Source organism: Triticum aestivum, chromosome 3B, assembly GCF_018294505.1.
Source record: "Triticum aestivum cultivar Chinese Spring chromosome 3B, IWGSC CS RefSeq v2.1, whole genome shotgun sequence".
Classification (NCBI taxonomy): Eukaryota; Viridiplantae; Streptophyta; class Magnoliopsida; order Poales; family Poaceae; genus Triticum; species Triticum aestivum.
In genome coordinates, this window is record NC_057801.1 from 684,582,495 (window position 1) to 684,594,167 (window position 11,673).

At 45.2% G+C, this 11,673-nt stretch overlaps 1 pseudogene; it reads right to left on the minus strand.

The window, feature by feature from the left end:
* Positions 1–2,976: 2,976 nt before the first annotated feature.
* LOC123072976 (uncharacterized) lies at positions 2,977–3,102 on the minus strand (annotated as a pseudogene).
* Between the last annotated feature and the right edge of the window lie 8,571 nt (positions 3,103–11,673).

The window sequence follows — 11,673 nt, forward strand, 5'->3', positions numbered from 1 at the left end:
CAGCCCAGAAATAGCTCGCAAAGGGCGACATAACCTGCGATGTGCAGTATGGAAGCAGGAGTGAAGTTGTGCAGCTGGAGGCCGTAGTACTCTAGGAGCCCGCGGAGGAACGGATGGATTGGAAATCCGAGGCCCCTCAGCAAGTAAGGGACAAGGCATACTCGCTCCCCCTGGATGGGTTGGGGAAACTCTCTGCTTGCTCCCCGCCGTCGTAAGTGGCTAGTCCGGCTCGGACGAGGACAAGATATGGAAGCGGGAGAAACCTCTGGGTCTGCAACTCTACCAATTGGCCATGGAATACAGAACACTTCTCCCAATCACCTGGCTTAGCACTACGGGAGCAAGAGGAGGAGTTGCGGCGGCCGGCCATGATGGAATGGCTTTTTTCGGGCGCGCTCTGATGAATCCTTGCTTGGGGAAGATGGTGTGATTTGGATCTGAGGATCCCCGTCTCTTTAATAGACGATTTAGTTACGTGGTCAGGGTGGTAAATGTAAAGATACCCCAACTTCTCACATTCGCTCGACACGTGGAGCCTCCCATTATTAAGGTACAGAAGCCGAGGAGTGCAACATTAATGGGAAGCCGGACACTGCTCGTTGTAATAGGTACTCAGGGACTTGGAGAAGAACCCGCCTTGCAATGCCGAAGACAATCTGCGCGCCAGACCCATCGTCATTGAAGCCTGGTTCAGGGGCTACTGAGGGAGTCCTGGATTAGGGGGTCCTCGGACAGCCGGACTATGTACTTGTGCCGGACTATTGGACTATGAAGATACAAGATTGAAGACTTCGTCCCGTGTCCGGGTGGGACTCTCCTTTGCGTGGAAGGCAAGCTTGGCAATTCGGATATGTAGATCTCCTTCTCTGTAACCGACTCTGTGTAACCCTAGCCCCCTCCCGTGTCTATATAAACCGGAGGATTTAGTCCGTAGGACAACAACAATCATAATCATAGGCTAGCTTCTAGGGTTTAGCCTCTACGATCTCGTGGTAGATCAACTCTTGTAATACTCATATCATCAAGATCAATCAAGCAGGAAGTAGGGTATTACCTCCATAGAGAGGGCCCGAACCTGGGTAAACATCGTGTCCCCCGCCTCCTGTTACCATTAGCCTTAGACGCATAGTTCGGGACCCCCTACCCGAGATCCGCCGGTTTTGACACCGACACCCCCGGCCGCTCGCTTCACGCCGTCCTCCGGTACCTCGAGGGCGGCAACGACCCGCCCTTGACCTACCCTCTCGCCCCGGCCCGGATCGGCGACCAGTGGATGCCGAGGAGGAGGACATACTCTTCTTCTTCCTCCTCCCGTTCCTCCTCGTCGGGGTCGCCGGCGCTGCTCAACGTCAAGGCCGAGCCCGCCGATACGTCGCTCGGTCGGCGAACACGGAGCGTCGACATCTTCATCAACGATGGCGGGCGCGCCTCCTCCTCGGCTCCTCCCCGCTTCGTCAGGCCGGAGACGGAGCCCGGGCTCGCCGCAGTGAAGACGGAGCCGGGGCTCGCCGCAGTGAAGACGGAGTCGGGCCTCTCCGAGGAGGCGGCCTTGAAGTGGGCTCGCGAGGATTGGGTGCGGACGGAGCTAGAGCGCTAGTGTCGCGCCCTAGAACAGTACTCCGCTCGGCGTCGTGGCCGCGACGACGACGACGCGCCGCCGCCGGTCCGCCAGGGCGACGGCGGGCAGGGGTCCAGCAGGGGCGGCCGCGTCAAAGAGGAGAAGGACGACGACGAGGACAACGCCGATGGCGCCGACAACGACGAGGACTTCGCCGCGCCTAGCGCGTTCTTCCTGTAGTTTAGGCCTTTATTTTTTAAGTTTGCTATGTAAAAATAGTTAAAATCGCCGAAGTTTACTTTTAAGTTTGCTATATTTCGCCGAAGTTTATGCCGTTTGCCGAATTATAGCCGAACGTATGTTAAAAATTAAAAAAATCTTCTGGGTCGACCCTAGGGCCGGCGGTTGGGAACCCGATTTTTTCGCCGAGTCGCCCCTAGGCGGCGATTTTTCGAGCCCCCTGGGAGGCCAACGGATGGAGATGCTCTAAGGGAAATCAATCGGCGGATCCTTAGTGTGGCCTAGGATTTTTCCGTCGCTAAATACATGCTACGAAAGATTATCTTGTTTTTTAGCTAGATCCAATGTGTGGGGACAAATTATGAAATAGAAAGACTTGCATTTCACAAATTCTCCAAGCACGTATGGAAATATGAATAACCATAGGTTATTTCTTTTAATTCTTTAGGTTATTTATAAATGCTAGATGGTTCTTTTGTTGTAAGCTTGGTTTCTTTCACTCAAATATTTAGGTGTGCCTTCCCATCTTGATAAATTGAGAAAGGATGATCTTTCGCCTATCTTGATAGAATCATACTCCCTCCGTTCCTAAATACTTGTCTTTCTAGGCATTTCAACAAGTGACTACATATAGAGCAAAATGAGTGAATCTAACTCTAAAATATGTCTACATACATCCGTATGTAGTAGTCATTTGAAATGTCTACAAAGACAAATATTTAGGAACGGAGGGAATAGAATAGTTAAAAATATTTGTAGTTAGATGGGTAAAGACTTTATCTAACAGATGTCTCATTTTTGTCTCGAGTAATGTAGGTGATTCCCTACCCGCAAAAAACAAATGTAGGTGATTTCTGAAGTACCATTTCGCGGAACTGACGCCTGTGAGGATGACTGGATGAGTACGGCTACTTCTCCACGGCGCTCTGCCCTGCATCACGTACCGTGTCACGATAAATGACTCTGCAGGACATGAAGATAGATTGTCTGAATTTGCACGAAAGCACAGGTACGTCGTTGGGTAACATAGACATCGATCTATCTCTCCTCTGAAGAAGAAATGGAACCCAGAAGAACTGCTTGGGGCGTCGAGCTCTCGAGCCATCGCCCGCTACCCGATTGAATTTCCAAACATTTCATCATCTCAATTAAGAGGATAAAATTTTCACTTGATTTGGTTGGGGTGCGCCACACCTGGACAGTAGTGCAATGTCCAGGGAACACGTGAGGGCCCACATATCAGATATTAAACTGATAAGAACAGATACTACACTTGATCTTAGCCAAAAGGCCGAGAAAGGTATGAATTGAAGCTGCTGCTCTGCCCCTCTATTTGTAGTCTCCTCGCCCTCCCGTGCCCTCCTCGCTGGGCTAGGTGGGACTAAACGAGTTGCTCCTTGCGCCTGCGGATGGTGCATGCCCGATGCCCCCGAGCCAGCCGTTTTGCATGGGCCTCAAACAGGACGGCCTTTTGCGGAGGTCCAATGGGCCCGGTGTCAAATTGGCATTACAACCTTTTTAACAGTACGTGTTCTAGAAAAACAGTACATGGCCACGTACGGTGTACATCGAGAAATAAGAATGCAGGGCATCCTCCGGCTTCCTCAGCGATTTGGTCTTTCTGGCCGTTGGATCTGGTTGCTTGATGCGATCGGAGCCGTCAGATCGAGCCTTGAAATGACCTCGTCCGTCGGATAAAAAAAATTACTGTTGCAATGAACAGTTTCACCCCATTCGTGCCACCGTGCGTAAATAGCCTGCCCGCCGGGGGCATTTTTGTCATTTCACTCACATGTGGTATAAAAGGCGCCGGCCCGCGTGGAGATGACCTAGCCGCTCCCCAGCCGCACTCGCGCCCCCTCCCTCGTCCTCGCCGCCCCGCCCGCATCGCCCCACCCTCTCCTCTCCCTCTCCCTCCCTCAGCCCTCGCCGCCCCACCCGCATCGTCGTCGCCCCGCCCGCCCCGCTCGCCGTGGCCGTTGCCTCCTGTGGTCGCCCCTTCGATTTCCCCCGCTAGGGTTTCAGTGGTGGAGGTGGACCTCGCCTCCGGCGGCCGCCTGCTCGTTGCGCCGGTCATCTCCGCCCCCGTCAAGGTCGCGCCCTCGGAGCTGCTCGTGATCCACCGGGGGAGGCGAGGAGCACCGGCAGATCGAGTCCCCGGCGTTTTCCTCTACGAGCTGGGGCTGGCGTGCGGTTCTCCTCGCTGGTCTCACTTCTCCCCTTCCTCCTCTACGGTGCTCGACAGAGGCAGCACGGCCGCCCCTCTTCTCCCTCGCTGTTGGCTGCCCCTGAGCACCACGCTGCTCACCGGACCGATTTGTGACACCCCCACCGACCTGAGATCCGCCTCTGCAGGTATGAGCTCCCATCCAATGTCAGATTCTGGGTAGCTGGTGCTCCTTGTGGTCCCAGAATAAATGTCTGACAAGCACACTAATGGTCAAATTTGATAGGGTGGAAGATAATTTTAGGTCTGGTATGAAGTGAGTACTTCAGATGGTAGAGGATGCCAGTCCAGGGTCACTGTTTGATCTTGCCAATCATTTTAGATGTGGGTTATGATATTTCCCTTCTTGGGATTATGTATGTGTATTTTATCTGGCTACATTTGCATATTATGCTTTCAATTTGAATGTGTTTTTTACTTTCTCCTGATAAATAAAGCACCTCTTGTCACTTTCTAGCTAGAGCATAGTTGAAGCATGCGTCAAAAGTGTATTTACTTTGTCTCTTCTGTTATGCTTGAACTCAGGCGCACACAAGGAGCTCTTCTCCACGATGCCAGTGGCCAGCGCACAGGGTCTCTGCTCGACCGTATCCCGGCAAGCAAGGTAGATCATGTACTGGTTGCTGCTCTGGATCTATCTTCGTACTGTGATCATGTAGAATACACAAAACTAGGGTTTCTATTTTATTTGTGCTGAACAGAAGGTGGGTTGACACTTTATTTCTAGCTAGAGCACTCTTTTCTACAAAACATATTTGATCTGACTTAAAAACATGACTACAATGTCATAATGTTATTAGCCATCATCTAAATGCTCCATCATAGCAGTGGAAAATATATTAGTCTGTCTGATGTTTAGTGCCTTGTGGGTTGCCTATCGCCACTTCGATTACACCATTGTGTTGTGCCAATTGTTTTTCGTAGGTCAGGTATGTCTATTCTTTATTTTGAGTGACCACTGCACACTCCTAATTGCCATTTTCAGATTGTAAAACAAAGAGAAATATGTTCCTCAAACTTCTTTGGTTAGAATCAGTAGTTTCGGTGCTTTTCTAATTTCATTGATTACCGGTGATGGTAGTAGCATCTTAGGCTGCCAGCTCTACAGATTATATAGTAACGATGCATGGTAGATCGGCAAACTAGGTCCATCCCTCTCTCTCGGTTGTGAGATTTTTTCCAAGTTATAGTTGCTCTGCTCTAGGTTGCTCTCCTATGGCATGCTCTGTTTCAGTTTAGTTAGAACACTAGATCGTGTACTCCAGGAGCCCAACCACACACACATACAGCTTGATTGATTTCTTTATATACTAGCAGCAGTACGTGTACGTGCGTGTCTCCTTGTCTTCCTTCTCTCCATGGATTGATTGATCCCCTTACTTGTTTTCTTTGAATCGGAGCAGTAGGACCTCCATGGATGAGGACGACCACCGGTACCTACACAATGATGTCGACGCCCCGCACATGGCTGAGCTGGACGGAACAACGATGCCTTGGTCGCTCGCCGTGGTCACGGGTGGCCTCCTCCGTTGCTCCCCATTCGATCTGGCGCTTGCATGGTATTTCAAAGAACTCTTTTAATGGGGCATTGTATGATGTGCTATGGAAGTAAAGGATTAAGTTTGAGGCCTCCCCTTGTATCTAGGGAAAAAATCATTGTTATGCATTATTCTTAGTGGCAATGCTTCTGCAAACCTATTCTAGATGCTGGTGTCGTAATGGTGGTTCACCCCTTACATGTTGGATAATTCTATATTTTTTAGAAAGAATAAAAAGATTTTATGGATCTGTTTAGGAACTACTCCCTCCGTAAACTTATAAATTAATCTTGAGTTTGCTGAGGTACTCTCTTGATCTATTAATTGTATTGCTGGTCTAGAGATACTTGAAAGTAGAACCCTTCATTCCGAGTTAGTGTCAATGCTTCATGTGCAGGCGCTTTTTTCTCTTAGCTCTGTGGCTGGCTTTGGCCCCAATAACTTCCAAATGATGTGTCATACCACTAGCTACTATGATGTGTTATGCGAACATCCGATTGTCCTCTCCTTTTGTAAAAGGGCACTGCTCGACATTCTTCATGTTGACTAGTATATATTAGTTATACTGATGCATCACTGGTTCTTTAATTATAGTGGAACTATATAGGATTGTTAAAACTATATAGGAATCTTTTGCTGCTCTGGCTTGCTTTCGCTATCTAATAACCCAACTATTTTATCTACTTAATGAGAACCCATCGTTTTGGCTTACTTTTGCCACCAAATATATCTCCCCTTTGTCATGAACTTCTGGCTTGCCTTGCTTTTGGTATAACTGGTTGTCTCACCCTTCTGTATTGCTATTGATCTAAACTTACTATATTGGGTTGATCTATCCTGTGCAATTATTTTAGTTTCCATTTGGCAACGGCTGATTCATCCCAAGCAATCGTTCTATAATCCCATTTGACAACACTAAATGCTTTGTTTAAGCACATGGACAATATGTTGAGGCAGGCACCATGCACCTATCTTTTTATTTTTCATGAGTAGAGGAGATCCTTACCAGCAGTATGTCTTTCCCGTATGCATTACCAAGCGAGTACTCCTTTTTATTTTAGTTCTTCCCTTGTCCCCCACCTTATATATTTTTTTTGTAGGCTGATGATAAAGTGGAGACCTTGAAATCCTTTTATAAGGGCTTAGTGCCAGGAGATCCATCTCTGATTTAGTTGAGTAGTATAGTTGGTTGACCATCGGGTCGTAGGTTGGGTGTTTTGTAGTCGTGCGTCATCCTTTTTCCTCCATTGACACCACAATAAAAATAAGAAACACAGTCTGTGTTGATCTACTTTTTCCTTGACAGGGCAGCTATACCATTTATATATTCTAAGAGGCTCCAAAATCTGAAGAAAGAGGTGGCTATACAGGATGCCAAGCATCGCAAGATTGAGGTGGCTAACACAATGGAGCTCCTCCTGTATGCTTAGTGGTTATGGCTCCAGAATTGGCTCTCCTTTATTATGTTCCAATTCTTATTACCTTTTATGTATTCTTGCACCTAGGGATAAAATGTGCAATATAAAGGTTCATTATGGCCGTGGCAGAATTGGCTCTCCAGAATTGGCATAGATATTTTATTGTGTTTGTTTTTACAGATGTTTCATTTTACCTAGGGATAAAAAGTGCAATATAAAGGTTCATTAAACAAACTGAACTTATATATGATCATTTAGGTGCTGAATTTGTCTATCTAAACTTTATTGGTACTGAAATTATCTCATATAAAGTAAGTGATTCATTTCCCCTCGAGTGGATAAACATATAGTGGAAGAAGGGCTTCTATGTCATACCCATGCCTTCATATTTAGTTCCATGCTAAAGGATCACTAAATCTCGGCTCCTCCATTGTTTTTCTTATCAAACTAGAGGGCTTCATAAATATTGTATATATGTCTTACCAAGACATTTTCTAAGTAACATAGTGAGTTCAAATTGTTTTTTCTGTAACCTTTGATAGAAGGATCCACACATGTTTTGTTTTCTGCGTGTATATTTGTGCTACCAAGATTGCATTATATTTTTCCGAGTCCAGAGAGATGGACCTTGCTCATGATGGCAGTGAGTGTTATGTTTACTTGATAATCCTTAATTTTCCAATTCACATCTTTGTGTACTGCTGTTATACACACACTTCCAAAAGAAATATCAGATTTTGTTCTTTCTTCTTCTAAAATTAAATATGCTTGAATTTCCTTTTGTCGATTTCTAAACTCACCTTCCTGATAGTTTCCATACATGCATATACCCTTTTTGGTCATTATAGAAATATATTGTTTTAACGATGCATGTTAGCTACATATGTCAGAATGTAATTAATTAATTTTACTTCTCGCGAAGTATATTTCTTTTGTTTCAATAAGAATTATGCACAACTCGATATTTAAAGGTGCATTTGTCTAATTTTCTTTATTTCCAAACTGCATATGTAGGAGAGGCTCACACTAAGGGAGGGCTAAATTGTGAGATATCCTTGTTTGGTCCTTTCCATATACCTACAAGGCATGAATCAAGATGGCATGGTTTATCATTGAACTGAATGCTTCCATGGAACTTTGGTTTCAGGTGATAACATGAATATATACTTTTTATGGTTTAGCTAGATTGCCCTTCTAGATTTTGTCTGATTGTGTACAAGTAGTCGGGTTATAATTACCAAAACTTACTATTTTCAACCGTGGCGGTTACTACCTTAAACAATGCTGATTTTCTTTTAGTACTCATTGTGATTCAGAAATACATGGTAGCATGCAACAAAATATTCTGTGGTTATTTTACTGATGTAGCTTACCAATCATGTTATTTGCTGTTACCAATATGTACCTGATTTTGGCCATTGTCGTTTAATATATTTTTTGGTCTCGTTAACAACACACGTTGGTGTCAAGACAAGCGACATGGCCTATTATGATCAACAACTTCTGAGTCATAGGATTTGATGCATTATTCTGTGTGAAAAGGGGCAATGAATGCGTGAATTAAGTATTTTTGGTTTGAAGCAACTAGCAATTTCTATGTATAACTATACTAACAGATGAGAGCATGTGTGCATATGTGGTTTTCAAGGAGAATTATGTGACTGTGGCGTTCGTGCTTGTCGGCGGGACGGTGCAAGGCGCAACTCCGACGCGGTCGCGTGGTGGATGTGCGATGTAGGAAGCGGTTCCTTGCCGGTTGGACGGCGTTCACGCGCAACCCCGGCGTGCACTGAGTACTGCCTCGGCTACAACCTCCCTCGGTGAGCTCCATCTTCCTCCTGCTCCTCTGCTTTGGCTACTGTATGGGACATGGCCATCGAGAATCGAGAAATAAGGATGCCAGTGAGCCTCCAGCCTCCTCAGCGATTTGGGCTTCCTGGCTGTTGGATCGAAGCGCTTGATGCAATCTGAGCCATCGGATCGAGCCCTAGAACGACCTCGTCCGTCGGATAAAAAATAGTTACTGCTGGAATGAACAGTTTCACCTCGACCGTGCCACCGCGCGTAAATAGCCTGCCCCGCCGGGGGCATTCTCGCCATTTCGCTTTGTCTGTGGCTGGCATTCGTGCTAGGGCGATGATGATTAACTGTGGCTGGAATAAGTGTGCCTTTGAGCAATCAAGGCACCTATGGGTATCAAGTTGGATCCTCCCTGTTGTCTCTAGAATCCTTTTTGATCCTGTGCTACCTATTGATATGTCCTTGGATGGTCATTCTTGTTGAGTGATAACCAGGGCAGCTCCATTGTGTAAACAGATTGATCTGGTGATAAAAGATGATGGGGTAGGTTATATGATCGAGAAAAGGTGAATCTGAGCCCACTATGCAATAAAACTGCAGCTACCTCCCCTAATGTGTGTAGTATTGAAGGCAAAAGAGAACTTTTAATGTCTTGCTACTTTAAAATTCCAAAAAGGTGCATTCTTCCTTTGCTGGTTACTTAACCATGATTTTGTTTTTCTTTGGTTCTGGTTGAGATACTAAAGGTTGTTTACTTATGAAAAGAACAAACACTTGTAGTTTTGTATGCCTCAGCTGTTGCTTAGGATCCAGTGTTGTAGTGCTTTGCCTAATTACAAATAACTCTAATCAATAATAGTGGTATCAATAATAGTGGTTCTTTCCTTCTGATTTGAACTGAGAGAGAGAGAGCCATTGATTCTTGATCTTAAGGTGACCCCATTTTTCTATGCCTCATGCTCATGCTGCTCTATGTTCCCTTTTAAAAATTCTTGCTTGCATTTTGGGTTGGTTTCTGCTCTATGTTCCCTTTTAGCGTTTCTTTCCGTTGTTGCTGCACTCCCTTTTGGGCGTTCATTTCATGCCCAGGATCTTGCAAATTGTGCCTGTGCCGATCTTGCTTTAGAGTATGGGCTGCGGAGACGTCGAGGACCTCAAGGTGAGACACATTCGATTAAAGACGCGGGACTCCTCTCCCCATCAATCTCGCGTTGCTTCTACTCACCATCCCTCTCTCTGACCGCTGCAGGTCACCGATGTTGTGGAGCTGGACGAGGTTTCCACGCAGTTTATCGACCGCATGTTCTTCCTGGAGAAGGCGAGCAATCTTCATCAATCCATCAAGCTAGCTCTTCGTCATGCATGGAGATTGATTGCAGACAGTCCTTTCTCTGCTGGTTACAAATTCCAGGTCTAGAGATGATTTACTCTGCTAGGCGGCAGCACTCGAAGCACACAGGATCCTGAACCTCAACAACAACCCCTACTGATTCACATAGACATCGTCGTGGTCTGTCTTCAACGACACCCGGGGCGCTGTCAGATAATGGCCGTGGACCAGCAACTGCGCCAATGATCCTGCCATGGCGGCGCTATGGACGACACGTCACCATAACCACATTGATGGTCCAAGCCCCAGGTGAAAATACTCTTATGTCTCATTTCTATTAAATGAATAGTTACTTGACTTGATGTTGGTTAGGATCTATGTGGAGCTAGGAAATGTTCTGTTTGACTAGCACCATGAATATGCAATGTCCATCATTTCTAAATTTTGTTAGTTCCAATCTGGAATCACACCTTGCACAATAAGATAAATGATGCATGGGGTGCCATGGCTTGGTTAACTCATTAATATGCAATTTACTTTGTGTTTTAGAAACTGATTCACATAGAGAGCCTTTTTGCTCGGTCAAATGAGAGTTATGGTGGTAGTTGTAGCTGAAAGGTTAGCTCAATTATTTCTAAAATGCATATAATACTTGCATTACATGGCTGAAAGGTTCTCACCCAAATTATGCCTCTAATGAAATCAAGAAAATGCTTTGTGTTTTAGAAACTGATTGAAAATGGCATGTTGTACTTCTGCAACAAGGCTCCCTAAATATTCCCTATGTTCTAAACTGGATTCATATAAGGGTAAAGATATCTGAAACGTCCCTCATTTCATTTTAACACCATTACTTTTTCACCTCCTCCTCATATAATCTCTAACAAAGGTTGGCTCTATATTTTCTATGGTTTAAGGTGTACACCCTGCTATTATGTCAGAGGTTTAGGAGTTCTTACTTGGTCGTTTGATCTCGAGAACACCTTTGATGAGCACGAGCAAATTGGGCAGACCATAAGGTACTCAACTCGTTCTATACTTTTTTTTACTGCAGGTTCCATCAAGTAAATATACAATGTCTTCGAACTCCATTCTAATCAATAATTGCCTTATTGTAAAGGACTTATTTATTTTGCGCTCATTAATCTTGAACTATAGATTAAATCTTTTTGCTACATGTTAAGTTATGTGTGAAAGGATGAATTAATATGAGGCATACATTCTCTGTTTTATGGAGAATACATGAACTGCTGCATGTATCAAAATGTGGATTTCTGGACTTTTTTTCCTAAAAAATACATTTGCTTATGTTCTTGCGTATTTACGTGTGACGAGTGTGGGAGGGCTTATGGCTTTTATGGCGACAAGTCACGAGTGTCGCTAATCTCCATTGCCGGTAATTTATTATACACGGTCACTATCCCGTCTCTCGTTGTTCTGTATGGTCCAAGTAAATGAGGCTTTTCCTGCATTGGTGATTTATTCATTTTTGAGTTCCATCATTAGCATGTCTATAAAAGGATCCAGTGTAGAAAACTAAGCGTGTTGAGGTTTAATTCATA